Here is a 22,910-nt window from a genome sequence, read left to right on the forward strand (position 1 = left end):
GCCTTTCCTATCCAAAAACCTCATGTTTTGACTCCATTCCATTCCAAAAAGGGAAAAAAAGCCTCCACCACCAAAGGAACAAACCCTCAGCCTCCAAGGTCTTGTTTTCATTCCTGTGTGGAACTCAACCACTCCGGCTCTGTACAAAGCCCAGATTTTGTTTTCTGGGCATTTTTAACTTTCCCTCCACCAGCATTCCCATTCCATAGAGGTGGAGCTCCCTGCAGGAGGGATTGCTCATGCAGGGATCAGTTACCTGTTTGCCACAGGGATATAAAACCCTCTGGTTTTAAAGACAATTCCTGAATTTTAGCCTCCATAAAGACAAAAGAATTCCAGGAGAACACTGTCCTCTCTTCCTGCAGCTTCCCCTGGCAAAACTGGGATCCAGCTCCATCCCATCAGAGCCCCTCAAAACCAAGGATCAAGTAGCTGCATCCACATTCCCACCCTGGATTTAGCAAACTTTTCCCATCTGCATCATTCCATGCCCATTTTGTGGGTTTATTCCCCATCTCTCTGATGCAAAATCTTCTCCAGAGCCTGCAGCCTCCCTGGATGAGCCATTTATCTCCAAACCCAAATAAAGAGCATTTTTAGGCAGGGCCATTGCATGGGAAAGATGCACTTCGAGTGAACAGCTTGAATTAACGAGCCAGTAAAACTTAAATTGACCTTTTTTGTAGTTCTTGGCATTAAAGGGAGCATCAAACTTCCCTTTTTTATTGTTGGAATGGCAGAAATGGGTGAATAGAGCTCAGTTATGGTATCAAGTGATGCATTTCAGGTTTGCTGTCAAACAAATAGAGATAAAACCCCCCTTTTCTCTGGGAGAGCCTTTTACTGACTGATAACCAGGATAATTAGATTTTAACTGGGCTGCCCACAAAGAAGCAGCATTCCAACCATCCCCTGCCTCCTTCCCAGCTCAAAAGGCTTTGCAGGGAGAAGCAGGAACCATTAAAACCCCATTTCAACAGAATCCTTGTGTTTCCCAGAGCAAGGCCATTAAAAGATGCACTGATACCTCCAGGATTGGGTTCCTCCATTTGGGGAAAATGGGATGTTCATTTATCAGGGCTGTGCTGCAACCTGATCCTAAATAAAATCCATTTATTTCCACATTTGCTCCAGCTGAGGCCGGGATGCTGAGCCAGCTGTGCTGCAGATGTGCAGCTCCTGCACCCCTGGCAGTGCCCCCACTGCCACCCTGGGCTTTTGGGGACTCTTCCTGCACATCCCAGGGGAAATCTGGCCTCAGCAGGGAGAAATGGAGCTCAGCAGCATTTGGAAAAGCTGCCAGGACCTGGATGCACACAGGACGAGCCAGGTCCTGCCCCTCCCCAGCTCTTCATTCTCCACTTCTCTCCCTGAGAGCCCCGAGCACTCCAGGTGTCCATAAATTCATTGTTCAGCCTCCCAGCCAAGGCTGGGGTCAAACCCCGGACTCATTTCACTCATTGCACCCAACCCAGCAGTGCCACCCGGGCAGGTACACTGCCCCTCCCTCGGGGACAGCATTCCCAAATCTCTGCCTCCAGCACCAAAGTTCTCCACCAAACATGCGATTTCTATTTGTCCACCCCTCAAACTTTTTTAAAATTTTCAGTTAGGAGGGAAATGGATGCCTTGGGATAAAGGGGAAGAATTTTCCAGTTAGGAAAACAAACCAGCCCAGCCATCCCCATTTCCTAAAGCAGATGACAACCCTGGAGGCACCAGCTCCTGCTTCCCCTTTCCACAGCTCCCATCCCACTTCCCTCCAGTGCCAATTCCCAAATCAGTGCCCTCTTCCCACCAGCAGCCCCTGCAGGAACAGGAAAGGAGCTCCTGAAAAAACAGATTTTTTTTTTCCAAGGAAACCCCTCCTTTTTTTTTTCCCCTAGGAAAAGCACGGATACAAGCACTTGGTGAAGAGGTTCAAGAGTGCAGCCAAAAATTCCAGGACCTCTAAATCAGGTTTATGAAGCTCTTCAAACACTTGACAGGTGAAGGCAAGCCCACAACTGAATCAGAGGCTCTCAAAAAAAAAAATTAAAAGAAATTTTAAAAGCCAAGCTCAGCTGCTCTTTAGTCCCAGAAATATTCAGACCCTGTGGTCACGTAAAGGAGCTTTAAAATTCTCCAGGTATCCAATATTCCGCTTCCAGTCAGGTTTATTTGGGAGAGATCTGCAGCTCAACCCCTGTTTCCAGATTCCATCAGATCCCAGGGGACGCGCAGGGAAGCAGATCCTGCTGTGCCCTCCTGCCAGGGACAAATCGCGACAGGAATTCCTGGCTCTGGTGCTCCACAGCCCTTTGCTCATCCCAGCCATGACAATTCCCCCAGGAGCAAACAGCCCGAGGAGGATCTCTGGCCAGGCACGGGGCCGTTTTTGCCTTAATTAGCCCCAAAGCGGCGGCACCTGCGCAGCCCGGGGGGTTAATTAGTTAATTAGCGGGGCGGGGCCGGGCGCTGATGAGCCCAAGTGGTTCCAGCTGGGAGCGGAGCACGCTCAGCTGGGGAAGGAAAGCAAAAGCGACTTTCAAACAAAAGGGAGGAAAAGCATCCCAAGGCCGAGAGATCCATGGAAATCTCGCAGCAGCTTCCCGAGGCTCTGGCTCAGCCCCAGCCGCTGCTTTTCCTGCACAATTCACAAGGACTCCGCTCCAGAGGGAGCACAAAGCGCTTTTGTTCCCCTTGTCCAGATGCGAGGAGCGGGGGAGCCGGAGCGGGGCAGGTCAGGGCGGCACAGCCTGGGATGGAGCCGCTCCTGCTCCCCACAAAAACCTCAGCGTGCAGGGGAAGCATCCGAACAAACCCAGCCGTGTGCAGAGAGCAGGACGGGTTAGAATTCGGGGTTTTATTGCAAGAATAATTATAAAAAAAGAAGATTTTTAGCGGCAGAATGTTGTGTCGTTCCAAAGGGGAGCAGAGGGATAGCAGAGACGCCCGCCCCCCAAAAAAATTTGCATTCCAGGGACGCTGCCCAGGCGGAACTCACGGGACACAAAGAGAGGAATAAAAGAGGAAAACAACAAAACCCAGCCCAACAACAGCCAAATATTCATTACAGCTAAAATTTATAAAAAAGAGGGGGATTAAGAGGAATCACAGCCGTACCTTGGGGTGCCAGCGGAGCACAGGAGCACCAGGGATGAGGTTTGGGACAAACGGAGAGGAAAGCAGAGCGGAGCAGGGAGCATCCCGTGAGGCAGGAATGGTTTCCATCTCCTGAGCCTTCCCAGCCCCAGGGCTGAGGGGCTGGCACCGAACCCTGCTCCGAGCACAGGGGAAGGAGCAGGACGGGCTTTGCATCCCACACAGCTCCGGGCTCGCCTGACTCCGAGCAGGAACCCCGGCGCAGCTCAGCCTCCCTCCCGCGCGTCCCGGGAAATCCCAAATCCAGCTCCAACAGCGGCGGTCTGGGGACACAGAGGGGACACAGAGGGGACACAGAGCTCCCTGACCTGCTGGGGACACATAGACCTCACTGACCTGCTGGGACACAGAGGGGACACACACCTCACTGACCTGCCGAGGACAGAGGACACACGCCTCAGTGCTGAGCTCCGGCGCTGGAAGATGCCCAAAGTTCCAAAAGAGGCGACAAAATTTCCATGGCGCCTCATCCCCACAACCCAGGTGGTCGCCAAGACCTCTGCGGCCCCTAAAGAAGGGGAAAATCCTCCTCTAATTCACTTACTGTCCCTAAAAACTCAAAAAGGAGGAATAAACGCCACCAAAAGCTCTTCCCGGAGCAGAACCAGAATTTCTGGGCGGTTTCAATCCCGCAGGCAGGTGGGAAATGGGCTGGGCGGGCTCGCCCATCCCAATCACCCCATAATCACCCCAATCACCCCATAATCACCCCAATCACCCCATAATCACCTCCAGCTGCTCCTGGGCGATGATGGCCCCACCTGGGCAGCGCTGAGCACCTGGAGGGCACCAGGGAAGGGCATTGGAGCTGTTCTCTCCAGGGATGGGTTCCTCGTCCTTCCTCAGGGAGCTGAGCAGCTCGAGGGATGCTCTGCTCCTCCCAGCCTTGCTCACAGAATCCCTGGCTGGAATTATCCCGTTTTCCAGGGGTTTTCTCCAAAAGAAGGGGGAAAGGGTCATCCCATCCCACCCCTGCCATGGCAGGGACACCTCCCACCATCCCAGGCTGCTCCAAGCCCTGTCCAACCTGGCCTTGGGCACTGCCAGGGATCCAGGGGCAGCCACAGCTGCTCTGGGAATCCATTCCAGGGCCTCCCCACCCTCCCAGGGGAGGATTTCTTCCCAAAATCCCACCTATCCCTGCCCTCTGGCAGTGGGAGCTATTCCAGTTGTCAAATTCCCGTTTTTCTCCCCACAGCCCTCCTGTCCCTGCACTTACCCCCTTTGCTGTCACACCTTTGTCCGTTCATTTGTTGTGTCCTTCCCACCTCTCCCAAAATCATCTTTTTTTTTCCACTTGGAATTTATTTCTAGCCCTGACATTCCTTTCATCCAAGCAGGCAGCAAACATTTAAAGATATTTATCTTCCTTTAGCAGCCTGGCTGTGCCTCATACGGCGTGGAATTGGAGAATTCCAGGTTTGGGCTGGAAAAGACCTTAAAACTCATCCCATTCTATGGGCAGGGACACCTCTCACCATCACAGGTTGCTCCAAGCCCTGTCCTGGAAATAAATTTGGAGTAAACTTGCTGAAAAGCAGGAATTTCATGAGGATAAGAGTAACACCACTCATTGCAGCAGAGAATATTCCTGTGGATTGTCCCAGCTGAAGTCCTCCCCTTACAGGGAACTTGAGCTCCTCATTTCTGTGCTGGGAGTGATTGGACTCTGTTAAATCTGCCCAAATTCAGGGAAATGGCATTTCCAGCATCCACAGGTTTGTCTGGAATGTTGTTGGATAAAGTTACAAAACACAGCCTGCTCTGCAGCTAAAAGTTTGGAGAAAAAAGTTCCAAACAGAGAAAATACAAATTTTTTTAAATGTGTGAACAGCTTCACCTCTCAGGGACAGTGCCACAGACTGTGCTGATGGTGTGACAAGAATTCCAGGGGAATTCCATGGAAAAATGGAGGTTTTCAGCACCCAAACCATCCCACTCCCAACTTCTCAGCAGCGTCCTCAACCTTCCAGCCCTGCTGCCTCCTTGGAGAATTCCCAGCCTGTCCCTGTCAGGAGGGTTTTCCTTGGATCAGCTGTGGCAAAATTGAAAGGAAGAGAGGAGAAAGCTGAGCTGGAAGAGGAGGAGAAAAGGCTTTTTCAGGCACCAGGGATTTTCCAAGCTCCAAAGGCTCCAGAGCTCTGCCCACCCAAATCCCAGTGTCTTCTCCCAGCCCATCCCAGTTTAACACCCTGGAAGTGCCCTGGGAGCTCTGCCTCATCCTCCTCCCTTTCCAGGTGGAAATCTCTCTGTGGAATGACAAAGCTCTGGTGTGGATCCACCTCTCCCTCCTCCCTTGGGGACAGCCAGGGATCCATCAGCAGCGGCAGCCAGGAGACAAAATGCCTTGCTGGAAGTTTGGGAAGGAGGAGAAGTGGGCAATCAGTGACTGATGTGGGTTTCTCCCATCTCTGGAGCCTGCAGAGGTGAGAAAACAGAACAAACTGCAAAGGGAGGAGCTCTGGTGTGAGAGCACAACGGGGCTGGGGGAGATTTCCAATTCCATCTGCCCTTGGATAAAGGCAGATAATGAAATACCTCTGGAATGAGGAAAAATATTTCCAATGTGATGGAAAAGCTGTTAGCAGGGGGCAGCAGCTGCAGGGGTTTTATCTCCCTCGCCAGGACAAAGGTTCATTAATCATCTGGCACTGCTTTATGCACCCATCTTATCTTCCCAAAGCTCCCCGTGCTCCCTCCCAGGACACCCTGGAGCAGCACTGGAATATTGATTCCTGTTCTTGTGTCCATGTTCTTCTCTGGGGTTGCTGAGTTGTTCGGGGAGATGGGAACACGGGCATGGCTCTGCCCCAAAGTGCACCAGAGCATTTGGGATAAAACTGGAAAATCCTTTTAATAACGAGGAAAAAATCTCACAATCATGGGATGGGGGGGAAGGGACCTTAAAGCTCATCCAGTCCCACCCCTGCCATGGACATCTTCCACTATCCAGGGTGCTCCAAGCCCCTCCAGCCTGGCCTGGATCATTCCAGGGATGAGGCATCCACAGCTTTTCCAGGCAACCTGTTAAAATCCAGGGCTTGCAGGAAGGTGGGATATAAGGCCACAAGCAGGAATGAAGCCAGAGCTGCCCCAAATCCCTTCTCTCTTGGGAAAGTGCTGCCAGACCTTTGGAGAACACAGCTGGTGGAGACCCTGATCCTTCCTTAGCTCTGGAAAAATGGGAATATTCATCTGCCTCTCCTGGCTCAGCAGATTAGATTCCCCAGCCATCAGCTGTTGTTTTTTATAATTTTTCCTGAATCTCTTGGCAAGAGATTCCCTTCCCTGACATCCTAAACAGGGGCTGTGCTCGTGCCTGGGTTGGGAACAGGCAGAGGAAGCCGAGTTTGAGGAATCTCAGCTGGGGAAAGCCCAAATCCCAATTTCCCATCAACCAACCAAGCGCTTGAGCCTGGCTGACACCACAGAGGAGCTGCTGAGCTCTGAGCTCAGCTTAACCTCTGTAAAACCACCCTGAGAGCACTCCCAGCAGCTTCCCACTGGGAATTGCTGCTTAGCTCCAGCCTGGAGCAGCACCAGCCTGGGGAAGGGCTCTGGGCTGGGGGTCACAGCCATGAGCAGCCAGCAGGATGCAGGGATGGAACCCCAGCAGGATGCAGGGATGGAACCCCAGCAGGATGCAGGGATGGAATCCCAGCAGGAGCAGTGGGATCAGGGCTAGGATGGGCACAGGCTCTGGGGGAAGGCTGGAGAAGAGCCAGAGGGTTAAACAGAACCCCTCTTTGCCTGATAAATGATTCCTGTGGAAACAGCAAAGGGGTGTTGGGAATGAGCTGAACATGGAATGGGTGGCAGGGCTGGGATGTGACCACCAGAGTGATGACCACAACACTGATGACCACCAGAACTTCTAGTGATCCCAGCAGGAGTTTGGAGCTGGTTTTGGAGCACTGGGGATCACTGGGTGGGATTGGGATACTGGGTGGGATTGGGATCGCTGTTCCATGGGACAGCAGTGGCACCACGTCCACACCGACGTCACCACTGTGCTGGGAACACCCAGAGCTATCCATGAGTGACAGGAAGCCCTGGAATGAAGCAGAGTGGGGAGGAGAAAGGCCGTGTTCCTGCAGGAATGACCTTCCAGGAGGTGGAGCCTGAGGAGCTCCAGAGCCACGGCTGCACTCCTCGCTCGGGCCCGAACTTACGCAATGATTTATTTGCATCCTGCCCGAAAACAAATGGATGTTTTACATATTTATATCATAAGATAAAGTGATCCTGCAGCTGATCAAAGCCAGGGCAGATCTGGAGGCGATTACAGCAAGTGTTTGCTTAACTGAGGTCATGATGCACTCGGAGCGGGCGAGGCTCCGGCTCTGCTCCGCACATGTGAGCGCTCCAGGAAGGTCGGGAGAGGCCCTGGCTCCAAGTGCTGCCTGTCCAAGAGCTCCAGCAAAGCTGAACCTGGTCCTCAACCTGGCCTTGGGACAAAGGATTGGTCAAGGGGAGCAGGGCTGTGCTGTTTGTGAAATGAAGTTGAGTTTGAAGAGGTTTGTGCCCCATGGAAGCTCAGTTTGGCTTCATTTGGAATTCTGGAGAGGATGAGGGAGATGAGGGGGCTCAGCCTGGAGCAAAGGAGGCTCAGGGGGCCCTCCTGGCTCTGCACAGCTCCTGCCAGGAGGGAACAGGGACAGGAGCAGAGGGAACGGCCTCAGGCTGGGCCAGGGCAGGCTCAGGTCGGACAGCAGCAGGAATTTCCCCATGGAAAGGGGGGTCAGGGATGGGAACTGCCCAGGGAGGGTTGCAGTGCCCATCCCTGGAGGTGTCCCAGCAATTCCTGAGGTGGCACTCGGTGCTCTGGGCCTGGGACAAGGTGGGGATGGGGCACAGCTGGGTGATCCCAGAGCTCCTTCCACCCTGAGATCCTGATCCATCATTCTGTGAAATGGGGATGAGTCTGTCCAGCAGTGTCTGTGTCCTGGCAGGCCAGGCTGTGACTGGGAAAGCTGGAGCAGGGGACAGGGATGCTCCACTCTGCACACCCTGGTCTGGCCTTGGAGGCATTTTCCTGGTTGGAATCTGAATCACACAGTTGGGAACGGGCAAAGGATAAAGTGGATGCAGAATTTCCCTTGGAAAGCCTTGCAGTGGCTGGGCAGAGGCTCCAATACGCAAGGATGACCAGGGATGACCAGTCCAGCCTGGCACTACACTGGGATATACTGGGAATACTGGTCCCACCCCTCAGGCTGGGTGTCCAGGAGACTTTCCCAGCATCCACCCCCACGGGAAATCCAGGCTGATGCTGGGGCTCTCCCTGGTGCTTTCCCTGCCACTTCACTAAATGGCATCACAGAGAGTTTGATTTCTGCCTGCTCCCACTGAAACAGCAAATTCCTGCTCTTACACCAGGGCCTGGATTCCAGCATGGAAAGAGCCAAACTCTCGCTGAAAACCAGTCAGGAATTTGCCTTCTCCTGATTTTCCAGCTCTGCAAAGCCACGCTGGGACTTTCCTCTCCTTCCATGCAGCACAAACGCCCGTGCCAGGCCCAGGAGACAAATCCAGCTGGGATTTGCAATCCCTGGGATCTCATTCCCGGCCACATCTGGGGCCCTGCCAGCTCAGGAACATTCCCCTCCCGTTTCATGGGATGCTGAAATGCAAACCACATCCTTATCTCTGTCATTCCCCCTCCCGCAGCTCGTCCCCGCTCCCCTGGCTCCGTCACATTCCCGAGCATCGCCGCAGCCGGCAGGTCCCTAATCCGTGCCGTGTGTCCCGGGAGGCGCCCGGAGCCTCCGGCAGCCCGAGGAGCCTTCACCGCCCTGCCGGGGATGTCAGCGGGATGCTGATAAGAGCCTCGCCCAGCTCGTTATCAGCGTGTGCGGGGCGGGATGGAGCAGCCGCAGCTGCTGCACAGGGGCGGATTCCTGACGGCTCGGCTGCCTTTGGGAATGCTGCGAAGCCCCGGCAGCCCAGGGGCTGGGAAACCTCAGGAATTTTTGGCGAGGCTTTCCCGGCAGTGCCAGCGGAGGTGACGCCAGTCAGCGGCTCCGAGCGCTGAACTCGGGGATGCTCCAGCTCTGCTGAGTGTGTCCTCTCCTCTTTCTCCTTTCCTCTTTCTCCTTTCCTCTTTCTCCTCTTCTCTTTCTCCTCTCCTCTTTTCTTTGTCCTCTCCTCTTTGTCCTCTCCACTTTCCCCTCTCCACTTTCTCCTTTCCTCTTTCTCCTCTCCACTTTCTCCTTTCCTCTTTCTCCTCTCCACTTTCCCCTTTCCTCTTTCTCCTTTCCTCTTTCTCCTTTCCTCTTTCTCCTCTCCTCTTTCTCCTCTCTTCTTTCTCCTCTCCTGTTCCTCTGATCCCATGGAATAAATGTTTTTCCCTGTATTTAGTTCCTTACACACACTGAAAGAGAAGCCTCGACCAGCTCAGCTCACTTTTGTTCAGTTCATTCCCATCTTGTCATGAACCCCAACTTCCCCAGCAGTTCCAGCTCTGGAAATTCCTGGGGATTTTCCCACCCTGTGAAAATGTCCCTGGAAAACAGCAAAAGCCTGGAAATGTAACAAAATAATAATAATTTTTAAAAGGCTATGGGTTTGTCTTTTAGACAGAAATCATCTCAGCAGCATGAGCAGGTTGGAGCAATCTGGGCCCAAGCTCTGCCATGGAAAAGGGATTATTTGGTCTATAAAGGGATTTTGATACAAAATACGTGAAAGAACCGAGACTTCCTGTAGCCAAATTCCTGCATAAAACATAAAACCGGCCCAGACTTCAAACAGCATCTCAAAAACTTTCCAGCAGGTCCATTAAGAGCTGGGTTTTTAAGGAAGCCAAGGGAACCAGGGCTGCCACCCAGCATTTTGCTGGTTTTATTTGGGAAATTTCATGTTTCTCACCACCTGCACTCACTAAAAAGGGGCTCACCACGAGTTTTAAGGAAATTTCTTTGCTAAAATGGCAGAGGGGCTGAATCCAGGCTGGATTCTGCCAGGCTGGGGAGCAGAGGTGCCACAACCTCCACCACTCCACTTGACACGCCCAGATGCTGATGGTGTTTCCTCAGGTGCACACCAGCTGTGCGAGTGGGACGGAGGCCAGCACACTCAGCTTCCCCATATCCAAGGAAAACCAGACCTTTGGGATCTGCCCTTCTGCTTCCAGGACCTTCCTCAGCAGAACATCCCTGAGTTTAAGTGATGCCCCAGAAATGCTGCTCCACCAGGATGGAAATGGCATGAAAATGGAGAAATGACCTCCAAATAAAGGGTCCACATTCACTTCCCTCCCAAAAACCCACCCCCCTGGATCAACCTCCATGCTCTTGGCAAACCTAATGCTGATTTTTCCAACTGCACCCCCCAAACCTCTGCAGAGCCCTCAGCAAAGGGCAGATTTCATCCTTCTTATCTCAGCTTGGAGACAACATTTATCTTCCTGACAGCAATCAGCTTGATCCCCAACACAGAGACAATGGGAAAGGCCACGAGCCCCAGGAGGGCCTGGATTGTTCCAGCTGCTGCAGCTGAGGGGTGAAATCCTGGACAGGAGGGTTTGTCCCCAGTTTGTCTGCACGTGGAGCTCCAGGATGGTTCCAGCACACTGGGGCTGGCAGGAGCCAGAGCAGATCCCAGCTGTGCACACAGAGCACAGATCTCCATGGATTTTTGGGATGTTTGGGATCCTGGGGGCCCTCCCCAGCTCCTGAAGCCACATTCCTGTTGGCTCCAGGGCTGGCTGGGCCACAGGACAGGGATGAGATAATCTTTGGGTTCGCTCAGTGGGAGCAGTGGGGGCTCAGGGGGAGGGTCTGCCAAGGCTTGGGAAGGAGATGAAAGAGCTTCTGCCCCATTCCAGGCTCCAGAAATGGTTCCCAACCTGGTAAACCTGGACAGAACCCTCTGCTCAAAGCTTTGGGATGGAAGGGACCTCAAAGCTCATCTTGTTCCAACCCTGACACCTTCCACTATCCCAGAGTGCTCCAAGCCCTGTCCAGCCTGGCCTTGGGCACTGCCAGGGATGGGGTTTGTGCCCTGGTCAGGGTGGGAAGTGCCACAGGAATGCTGGAGCAGCTCTCTAAAGCCCCAGGCCTGCTGTGCCCTGCGAGGGAAGGTTTTGGGAATTGTTTCCACCACGTTCCTGGCAGCTCCTTGGCTGCCAGCACCAGTCCCAGACTGGTTTGCAGGAAGGAAACCAATCCCATGCTGGGCACCACATGCCCCAGACACATCCAGCAGCTGGGACAGTGCATCACAAACCAGGATTTGGGCAGAGCTGGAAGCTCCCCCTGGGTGGGGTAAGAGTGGCAGGGACAGAAGGGAATCAAAGCAAATTCCTTGCCTGGAATGGGGATCCTGGGTTTGCAGCCTGGAATTTCCTAAGGAGCCCTCCATCCTTCTGCAGATGGATTCTGGACAAGGGAGGGAGGGAGGAGGCACCTGAAACATTCCCTGAGCCTTGATGAACACCTGGTTTTGCTTCCAAAGCATCTTCCTGGTTTATCCCGAGTTTGAGCTGCTTCCTGCAGCTCCACAGAGTCCATCTGGGATGTGCCAGAGATCTGCAGCCAGGCAGAGCAGCCCAGCCCCAAAAAACACAGTGTTCTGCCATGGACAGGGTGTCTGCATGATCTTCTCCTCTCCAGGCTTCCAGGTTTTGTTTGCTTGAACTCTCAGTTCCTTTTTTATGGTTCCCTGGAGCTGACAGGCTCAGCACAGGCTCTGCTCCCATCATTCTGAGATCAGGATTCCAGGCAGAGCTTGCCAGCCCCATGGAAAGCAGGGCCTGGGAGCTGGTGGAACCAAACCCCACAGAAACAACCAACAAGGCTGCCCTGGTTTTGAAGGAGAAGTTTCCAAGCCCATTTTTGCCCCTGGAGCAGAGCCAGTGGAGCTGCCCAAGGCTGGCATTATCCCAAGGGCAGGTGCACACATGGATCACCCTCCCCACCAGCCAGATCCGAGCCTGGAGAGGCACCTGGACACTTGGCAGGTGGAATTCAGCAGAAGTGAAGTGTTTCTGCTGTTATCCAGCTCTGCTTGGAGCTGGCTGGGCTTTATTTTGCCAGGGATTAATAGGACAAAAGTGGAACTCAGAGCAGTGCAGCAAAGCAAAGCTTTGCCCCAAGAGTGGGGAGGAGACCAAGGCCTGGAGCCCAAGGGGAATTGCCAGGGAATGTCTGCTTGGAGCCCCCAAAGGTTGGATCCCAAAAGGATCCACGGGGATCTGAGATCCATCCATCCATCCCCAACTCCTGCAGAGCCTGCTCAGCAGCCCTGGGGTTTCTCTTCCAGGAGGTTCCTGGCAAACACTCCCAGGCTGGAATGGTGGGTGGAAGCCAGGGTGGGCTCTGGATGAGATGGAGATTGTTTTTCATGGTTTTCCTGGAGTGTTGAAAGAAATCCTTGGTTGTGCACGACCTGGGAGCTCTGGGAGTGCAGCGGGGTCGTGCTGAGCTCTGGAGCTGATTAAAGCCCAGCTCTGAGGCCCAGGAGTTGGAGAGAGCTGCCTGAGCTTTATTGGTGATGTCAGCACCACCCTGGGGCTGCTCACAGCCCGTCCCTGCCTGCAGCATTCCCAGAGGCTCTCTGGGAAGCGCAGGCTGGAAATGGGATGGGTTTTGCACACCAGCAATCCCTCAGGGCTGTGCCCAGGCTCCCTGTGCTGGCACATCCCAGGAATGATCCCCAAGGGCTGGGATGGCTGCTGGGAGAGGGCAGAGGGGGAAGGAAGGAATTGGCCTCAGTGATTCACCAAAAAATGAGGTTTTACAAGAAAGCCTGGGATCCAACCCCTGGTATCCAAAGGAAGCGTGTGGCACATGAGGCTGTTCCACAAGATCCATCTGCCCCCTTTTATCCCATACATTTATCCCATAAATCCTTCCACTGGCTGGAAGCAAAGGATTTTCCAGCTGGCCTCAAGCAGAGAAACACAAATCCAACAGATTATTTGGAGGCAGTGATGGAGCTGCCCCTTCCCTCAGCTTCCTGGGTCACCTCCTGGAATGTCCAGGCCTTTCCTGCTGGGCAGAGACAACCACAGAGCCACTCCAACCATGCAACAGGGAAAAGCCCAATGAATCCCCCCGGTTTTGTCCTGCTCAGGCCCAGGACAAACAGAGCACTCAGAGGGAGCAGCTCATCCCCTGAGGGCTGTGCTCTTCAAATCCAGCTCGCTCTCTTTAGGAAAACAACACCCAAAGGCATCCTCTGTGCTTCCACCCTCACTGTTCTTCCAAAAGATCCCAAAGTGACACTGGAGGCATTCCCAGTATCCTGGCCATCAGGAAGAGCTTGTGTCCATCCCACTCCAGCTCCTCAGAGGCCTCTGGAGCCTCCCCCTGGGTGTAATTAATGATTTTTAATCTGCTGCTGCTGAGGGGAGACCAACAGTGCTCCCATTAACTCCATCCTGTTCCTTTGGAAGATGCAAACTCCCTCTGGAAGGCCCTGGTGGCGTTGTGTGAAAGGGAAAAAGGGGGAAAAAAAGGAAGAAAAAGTAGAGAATCTCAGGAGGTGATGGATTTATCATCTGCTCTTGCTCATGGGATGAACCCATCACGAGACGGGGCAGGAACCGGCCTTGGAGAGGCCAAGCTGGAGATTTCCCCAAACCCCTGAGGAAAACAACTCTGCTAATCCCAGAGCTCCAGGCCAGCCCTGAATATCCATTAGGCTGGGGAAAAGCCAAGACTCCAGCTCCAGGCCTCTGCTTTCCCTCTTTGCTTGGTCCTGTGCTCCTTTTCAGGGACTCTGTGACAAAGACACATCCAAAGGCCACGGGGCCACCAGAGCCTCAAAGGCACCAAATTTGGAGGTGTCCAGAAGAAAGAAGCTGATGAACCCCTCCAAAATATCTCCCTCAGCCCTCTGGGAGCTGTGGAGATCTCCCAAAGCAGCAATTCCCCAGCAGAGCAGACCACACAGATGGAACCAGCTGGAGAAAAGGGCCTGCATTTTTTATATCTCTCTATTTTTTTTAATTTTTTTATATCTCTCCATTTTTTCTGCTGTTACTTTAACCTGCAGACAGTAACTCGAGGAGGTGCTGCTCATCTCCTCAAGTTCCCTCCTGCCCAACCTTAAATGGCATCCAGGGAGACGCAGAAAACCCTCTGAGCTCCCTCCTGGCACCACCACAAAGCACAGAAGCCAAGGTGTGAAGCCCCCAAAGGTGCCAGCACATCTCCAGACCAGTCTGACACCCTCAGTGTCCCAAAACTCTCCTTTTTCGCCTGAAATCTGAGTTCATTTTGAAGGCAGCAGTTGCATAAGCACTTCTGCATGTGGTTAAGTTGTAAAACTTGGCCCAAGGTTTCCCTCACCATGGTCGAAGTGTTATTTTAGGGGGGAGGGAGGTTGTAGACACTGAAAATCCAGACCTACCCAAGCTTCAAATAAGTCTCTTTTTTTGTCCTGCAGACTGAAATTCCTGGAGTTTAAATCCCTGCTCTTTTTTTGGAATAGCACCTGGGAGAATGTTTAACCCTCTGAACAGGCACCGCCTTAGAAAAAAGGAAGTTTATTAGTTCTGTTCTTTAGAGGAATAGAAATGGATTATTAACAGCATTGAGGATTATTAAAACTTGGGGAAAACAAATTAAAAACGGATTCTTTCCTCACCATCTCTTGACTTTTTGTGCTTTTCCTACCCTGGAGTGGGAGGTGCTGCACAAGAGGGGAGGGACGGATGGAAAAGCGCCTTCAAGTGCCTTCCCTGCCTTGGATTTTCCTTTCCTGCTTCTTTTCACTTCCCTGTCTCCACAGAGAAACCCTGGGAGTTCCCAGAGCCAAAAATTTGGATTTTCTTCTCCTCAGCCCTTAATTTGCATGAAATCCTCCTTTTTCTGCACTGCATCTTCTAAAATAATGTGGATAAAATAGGAAATCAGAGACTGGTGATAAAAAATAGGAAATCCAGACTGGTGATCTGAGAAAGGAAGACCCAGCACTGGGAAGAGACTCAGGGAATTCCCTCATTCCTGGGAGGGCTGAAACTTGTCCTTAAAGCTGTGATTAAACACAATTAACATGAGCTCAACAGCAAATTTAACAGGAGAATAATTAACACCCAGCTCTGGAGTTGCTCTTTCTCATCCTGTCCTTTGTGATATTGTCAATTTACACAAATTCCAATCATTAGGGAAAAAATTATTATTTCTCATGCAAGGCGCAAACAAACCTAGGCTCCTCTTCCATCCAGGATGGTAGAGAAAGAATAAATTAGGGAAAATATAGATTCCTCTGCTTACCTTGCTTTTGGAACCACTTTTCCATATCCTTGTGAGGTTCCTTGCAGGGCATATTTATCCTCAAGAGTAATTCCCCATCCTGCTGCACTTCCAGTGGTTTTTAAAAGGGATGCAACAGAAAATCCACTAACCTTGAGGCCCTGGGGGCTGAGAGCTCTGCAGATCTCTCACTCCTGAAGGGGTTTCCTGAAGGGAATCCTGGTTTTCAGAATTCCTGAAGGAATCCTGGTTTTCCAGGTGCAACAGCACAAATTCCTGGGGAGAAGGACCAGAATTGCGTTTGTGTTAATGTGGTTTGTCTGGGACAAAGCTGCACCTCAAGCATTAAACCAACAAAGGAGGGTTGGAAAAAAGTGGGAAAAGATTTCTGTTAAGTGCTCCAGGATTTTCCCTGGATGTATTTTTAAGATATGGACTTCATGAGACCAAAGAGGTGAGCACCAAACCTGCTTGGGTCAGCCACAGGTGCCACCTCCTCACGAGTTCCTCATCTCCACTCCTGGAAAACCAAGGTTTTCCAAGGCAGATGCCATTCCCTGGGGAATGTCCCACCTGGGGATGCTGCTGTTCCCAGGGACAGTCACCCACAGTCTGAGCAGCCCCTGCATCACCCAGGGGAAGGACAGGACTCAGGGCAGGTCCTGCGGGGATTCAGTTCAAATTCTCCAGGAAAATCTCTGTTTGAGTCAGGCCGTGCTGATTTTCCCTGTTTCTCCTGGGATATTTTAGATTTAAGGTGGTGATTTGGGGTCTCTGAGGAAAGAGCCATCATCAGTTCCTATCAGTTTCTCCCAGGGAGGGCAGGGAGGCCCTGGGATGGATTTCCTAGAGAGGCTGGGCTGCCCCTGGATCTCTGAAGTGTCCAAGGCCAGGTGAAGCCCTCCCCACGAGCTCAGGGGGGATGAGCAGCAGTGTCACCACATCCCCTGTGGAGGGGACAGCAAGGACTGGACCTGTCACATCCAGAGCCAGGAGATCCAAGGTCAGTCTGAAGGTAAAACCGAGCTGGTTTCCATCTTTCCAAGGGTCCCAAAAAGCAAAGAACTGGATGAGAGCCACACATGACTCCTCCATGCTGGCAATTACAAGCTCCTCGTTAAGAGCTTTGCTGAAAGAAATGTAATTTAAAGAAATGTAATTTAAAGAAATGTAATTGAGCCACTGATGTGGCTCTACCCAGGGACAAACACAGCAAGAGCAGCGTGGGGCCTTTATCTCCCCACTGCCCCATCCATTTTCCTGCTCTTTCAGCACCCACATCCCTGGCTGGGATCTGCTTTGATGGTTTGTTGGTTCAGGGTGTAATCAGCACTAATAATTTCTCCACTCCAGGACTATTAGGCACGTTTGGGAAGTGATTTCCCACCCCTCAGAGACCCTGCAACTGGATACCCTGTGTGCTAACCCGTGGATTTCCTCCACTCCAGCATATCCCCAGGTCTCGAGGAAATTAGCAATCCAAACAAATTCTGCTGGGCTTTCAGAGATGAATTCTTGTAATAACACTGCCCTGAGATTGGATCTGGGGCTGGAGCTCTCTGCAAAAGCAGGAAAATGTCCCAGACAAAGAGAGATTTACCCAAACTTCAGCTCAGTGGTCACGTAGTTTTGTGTCCCCCTTCCCTGCACTGATTACCCAGATTATTTCTGTCTCAGCACAAGTTCAGTCACTTTTCCTTATCCAGAAACTCCTCCTTTCCACGAGCTCCAGAGAAAAATGAAACTGAGCAGATTAAAAATAGAATAGGGGAAAATAAAACCCCAACAACTTGCTATCTGTACTGACTTTTGCTTCTGGCACTTGCAGAGCTGTTCCTTGTTTTGTTTGCTTTATTTCTTGCCTTTTTGTCTCCCCTTTCCCAAGAGAGAACTGCAAAGGTCAGACACTGCCACTCTCCATGTGTCCCAGGCAGGAGCTGCCTCTTGGCAGGCTCAGGACCCAGACAGTTCCTTAGGAGAGGTCCTAATCCAGGCTCAGGATCCAGACAGTTCCTTAGGAGAGGTCCTAATCCAGGCTCAGGATCCAGACAGTTCCTTAGGAGAGGCCCTAATCCAGGCTCAGCACCCAGACTGTTCATTAGGAAAGGTCCTAATCCAGGCTTGGGAAGAGCAGCAGGAACAGGACTTGGGAATGCTGAGCCAGCAGCCAAATCCTCACCCCTGGGGATAAGCACTGAGGGAAGGGGAACATCCACAGGCAGTAAAAAAAGGGATTTTATATCGGGGTTAAAAGAGGTGGATGAGGGAAAAGAGGATTTTATGCCTGGGTTAAAAGAGGTGGATGAGAGATTGGAGAAGAGTGGATTTTAGACCTGGTTTAAGAGAGGGGGTTGAGGAAAAAGTGAATTTTATGTCTGGGTTTAAGAGAGATGGCTGAGGGAAAAGAGTGGATTTTAGACCTTGGTTCTGTGTGGAAGCAAATATCATTTTTCTTCTTACTTTTATTGTTATTACTATTATTATAATTGTTGTTATTATTATTATTACTACTACTACTATTATTATTATATTTTATTATTTTATTATTTTTATTATTTAGAAACCTATTTTATTTATGGCAACTATTAAGACCTAAAATAATGGACTAAAATAATGTGCCCCAGGATTCTTTGTTCTTACAAACAAGGGGTGTTGGTTACTGAAGGTTTCTCTGTGTTGATGAGGACTCAGCAGGTTGAAGATATAAAAAAGGGTTTGTTTCAACAGCTCAGTTGGTTTGAGCTGCTCTTCGAGGCACAGGGAAGGTTTTAAAGCAGAGGAAAAACCAGAACAAGGTTTCTCATCTGTAACTTGAGCCTTGGGTTTATTCAGAGTCATCATTCCGAGGTAATTATGTTTATTCTTAGCATAATTATAATAAAAAGAGAAATATCACTGATCCAGAGCTCTGAGCTGGTGAGAGCTGGATTCATGGATGAAATGCTCTCAATATCCCACCAAAAGTTGGTGGGTGCTGCATAAGGAAGGATGATCCAAGCTCAGAGGGACAGAAGGTCCAGGAAAGCAGGGACTGGGACTAAAGGAAGCATTGAAATTACTTTGGAATTTTGCATTTTCACTGTTTGCACTGAAATTCTGGTCCTGCCAAGGACAAGGGGCAGCAGGGGGGGAAGGAGCAGATCAAAATGAGAGCAGGATATGAGGTGAGGACAGCAAAAGTCCCGCTGAGTGTTTGATGTGCCAGGGAAGAAGAAGCCAAGGAGAGGAAGTTTGTGAATGGACGTGATCTGGGCAAAAGGCAGGTCCAGCCTGCCAAGAGCAAAGGATGTTGCATTCATGAGATGAGATGAGACAATGACTTGGCCACGAGTTTCAGCTCAAAAGGTTGAGCTCTTAGGGCTGAAAACATTTTGGGCAGGAGCAGGAAAACAGGAAGATGTTGACTGGCCAGAAAAAGCAGGAAAATCTCTCGCCACCACCTGAACTGCATCAGCTGAGACAAGTCCTCTCAGGAGATTTTCCTTCCCCTCCCACAAGGTCCAGCTTCCTCCTTTCACTCTGCTCCCATCCCAGCTTTCTGGTGTCATGTGGATGATTTGGATCATCTGTGTCTCTCCTGCACAGGACCTGACCTAGGCAAGCAGGCCTTGTAAACCCAGGGCCTTTTGATGTCTGGAGCAGGCAGCCAGGCTGCTGGAATTTATGGTTTCCAAGGAGCACAGGGAAAGGGAGAAATTTATGTTAGGAAAATGTGACTGTCATCTTCGTTTATCTCCCAGTTTTGTAATGGAAAACAGGCATTTCACAAACACAGCCCCACAAACCCAGCGTGAAACAGTTCGGGGAGCTGAGTGTGTTAACCATGAACTGCTCCATAAATATCAACATTGTTAATAATAATAATATCAATAAAAACACTGCAATAAATCACACAGCAGCTGGAACATCCCATCCCCATGCACCTGGCAGGCTTGGAAAGCAAAGCTGCAGCATCTCTTCCTTCTTCCCATCCTTCATGGTGTCTGGATCAATCAGAAAATCCTTGGATGCTCTGGAGCACAAAGACCCCACTCAGTGCAGGAGCATCCCACAGGCAGCAAACAAAGTGGGGAGCTCCAGCAGGATGCTCCAAGGTTCAGGAAAACCCATCCTGAAGGCAGGAATGACCTGGAATCCTGCAGCTGCAGCAGGCAGATAAGGAGAGCAGCTCAAGCTGAAGGAGTTAAGCCACACAAATCAAAATGCTCCTACTTTGAGAGGAAATCCACACAAATTTGCATTCCCACTCCATGAGTTTGTTTGCAGTCCCTGGCAGCTCATGGGGAATTCTGGATTTACAGCAGGAAAGAGCAGAGATTCTGCTCCAGACCCCCCAGTTCAGGAAAACCTGAATTAAGAGATCACCTATTGCATCTGGTACCCAACAATCCGAATTCACCTCTGCTCCTGACCTTCCCACCCAGCCATTCCCAATATTTCACCCATTTTCCAAGAGTTTAGGTGGGAAGTTTTTCCCTACTCACCCTGGAGGAGGTGGTGGCACTGCTGCTCCTGTCCTGCCCTGCTCCCAGTGCCCTGGGCAGTTTTTTTTGTGCTTTTCCTTTGACAGGGAGCTGATTGCAGAGCTCTGGGATTACGTCTGCATCTCCAAATCTTTCTTTCTCAGCTGGAAAGTCTCAAGTTCCAAGCTGGGATTCCCTCTCCACCCCCTTTCTCCAGGAGTTAACTCTCCTTTTGCTGGAAGGGTCTGTCTGGTCAGCTCCCACCAAAATATCAGAGACAAAAGGAAGAGGGAAGGGGCATTTTAAGAGAAAAATCAATGTTTTCTGGGGTATTCTCTGCTTATTAACTCTGTGCTGTAGGAAAGCTCTTTTTAATTATGATATTTTTAATTCTGGACTTTCAGAAACCAGCCCTAAAGGATTAAAGGTTTCATGGCTTTTTAAAATTGCTTTCATCTCAATTTTTTTAAATTACACTGTTGATCAGTCCATGTATTTCCAGCCTGAAATTTGCTGTCCCCCACAAACAAGGGGGACAAGGACCCATTGTTCCTCTGGTCAGAACCCAGTAAAAAGCACTTTTAGCCCAACTCAACCCTCCTACTTTGAGAACTTCACATGAGCAAGACATTTATTTCTTCAATATTCTGAACAATTCCTTCCCCAGAAGGATTGTCCAGCCCTGGCCTTGGCAGTGCTGGGGGATGGTTGGACTTGAGGCCCTAAAGGTCTTTTCCAACCTGAAAGATCCCTGATTCTCTAAATCCAGGATGTTTCCCACATTATTGGGTGGTGCTTTTTGGGACAGGAAGGGAACAGAGGGACAGAGTCTGGGAAAGGATCCAGGGACTCTGGAGTGTGTGGATCCAGGGGCATCCCTTGGGATCAACCCTGCACACCCATCCCAGGCTGCTGCACACCATTCCTATTCCTATTCCTATTCCTATTCCTATTCCTATTCCTATTCCTATTCCTATTCCTATTCCTATTCCTATTCCTATTCCTATTCCCATCCCATTCCCATCCCATTCCAATTCCATTCCCATTCCCATCCCATTCCAATTCCATTCCCATTCCAAGGCACCTGGTGGCACCATGGGGCTGCATTTGGTGACATTTGGCAGTGGCAGAAGGGACCTGAAGATGAGGAATTCTCCACTCCAGAGCTGCTTGGGCATTGCTCCTCCTCCTCCAGACACTGCCAATCCCTCTGCCTCAATTCCCACCTGGATTTCCCCTGCTGTTCCTTCCCTGCCCAAACTGAAAAACTTTTCCCCAATTTTTCTTCCCAACAGCAAAACTCCAATAATGAGATTTTTAATTTTCCAACTTTATGGAGTAAAGCTGCCAAGATCTGGACTTGGAGCCCAGAGCCTGAGGGACCTCAAATCCCAGGACTCCTGTGCAGCACAGAGCTGGGATTGGAGCAGGGAATGACACAGGTGAATCCCAAAATAAAACCACAACCAACCACAAAAACCCCACCACAAAATGTGCAACCGCTTCCTATCAATGGATTTTATCAGTGCCAAGAGTGTTGTGTTTGCTCAAAGAAGAGATCAGCACGGAAAACTGTCAATCCATGCAAAGGCATTCCGAAGTTTTTAAGGGAATATTCCTACAAACTCGGTTTTGTGGCAGGAAAATTAAGACATTCCACTTTTTACAATATGGAAAATAAAAGGGAATAATTCTTGTTACTGAGCTCCAGGTTTACTGAGCTCTTTGCCACACAAGAAAACTTCCATGAAAACTCAGGGAAGTGTCAGAAGGGGACGAGTGGGGATGCAGAGTTTATTTTTGAAAAATCCTGAGGCAGAACCTGCCAGAGGAGCCGCTGGTTTCGTTCTAACGCTCAACTGAACGAAACTCCCAGGAATTTCAGGCAGAACCCAAACCAGATGTAATCCCCCCAGATGTTTACAGACTCCTTCAAAACCCAGCAAGGGATAAACAAAATGGGAAAGGAAAAAAAGATGGAAAATCCCCCTCAAGCCGCTCCCCTCCGCCTCCCCCCTGCCTACCTCCTCCTGCTGCTCCTGGGGTGAACGAGGAAATTTGGGGAACTGTTTCATGCCAGAAAAGGAGGGATTTCCAAAGAACCCCCTCCCTGGGCTGCAGAGAGGAGGGAAAGGCAACCTGAGCATGGAAAAGGAGGGAGGGATCCAACCAAACCAACAAACTGCTCCTCGGTTTTTTTGCCTGGCTTTTCCCTGGATTCCTCCCTCCTCCTCCTCTCCGAACATTTGGATTTTTTTTTCTTTAATTTCTCTGCTGGTTTTGCTGAGGAGAGCAGGGAGCCCATTAGAGCAGGGGGATTAAGAGAGTTGAGGGAGGATTGAGTCATGCAATGGCTGTAAAATCCCAGGAATTGTGCAAGGCAGATGGCCCCGAGGACAAATCCCATGGGATGGGGCTGAGTGAAGCCCCCGGAGGAGCTGGCAGCAGGAATTTGGGGAGAAAAGGCACCAAATGGGGAGTTTGCTGTTCCACCCAAACTGGAACCAGCAGAATTCCCAGGGCCACCACCTGAGGGTTCACTTTGGCTTCACTGCCACGTGGGAACTGCAGGGAAAAATCTGGATATTGACTGAAAATGTTCCTAATTAGCATCAAAGGCTGAGATGTCCAAATGGGGAATTTTGGGAGCTGTTAAATCAGCCCAGTAAAAATCAGCTTCCCTGTGCATGAAATTAAGGGCTAAAATTGCTTTAGTTTTTCCTGATCCGTGGAATCCAGAATGCAGCAGAGCATGGGGTTTAAAAATATAGAAATATATAAAAAGTAATATAATATATATATATATCATTAATAATATTATATTTATTATTATAAATATATAAAATAGAAATAGAAATAGAAATAGAAATAGAAATAGAAATAGAAATAGAAATAAATAGAAATAGAATATAATAAATATAAAAATAAAAATTAAACAAAAATTATAATAAAAATATAACTATAACTGTAAATAGTGTATCTAAGTATAAATATATGTTGTATATATGATGTATTAATATAAAAAGAAATATATATAGTATCCATGGTGCATATATAATAATTAATATAGATATTGTATACATTTTGTGTATACATAAAT

General features: G+C 50.2%; 1 protein-coding gene across 2 annotated transcripts in view; it reads right to left on the minus strand.

Moving 5' to 3' along the window:
- Positions 1-22,014, minus strand: part of ZNF469 (zinc finger protein 469) — a 173,248-nt gene extending 151,234 nt beyond the window's left edge. For both annotated transcript variants that reach the window (XM_030955952.1, XM_030955950.1), the window contains exons 1-2: positions 21,835-22,014; positions 15,500-15,623 (exon numbers count right to left, since the gene is read on the minus strand). The gene's annotated coding sequence lies outside the window, so the exon portion shown is untranslated. The remainder of the gene's footprint in view (positions 1-15,499; positions 15,624-21,834) is intronic.
- Between the last annotated feature and the right edge of the window lie 896 nt (positions 22,015-22,910).

Source organism: Camarhynchus parvulus, chromosome 11 (assembly GCF_901933205.1).
Source record: "Camarhynchus parvulus chromosome 11, STF_HiC, whole genome shotgun sequence".
In the NCBI taxonomy this organism is placed as follows: Eukaryota; Metazoa; Chordata; class Aves; order Passeriformes; family Thraupidae; genus Camarhynchus; species Camarhynchus parvulus.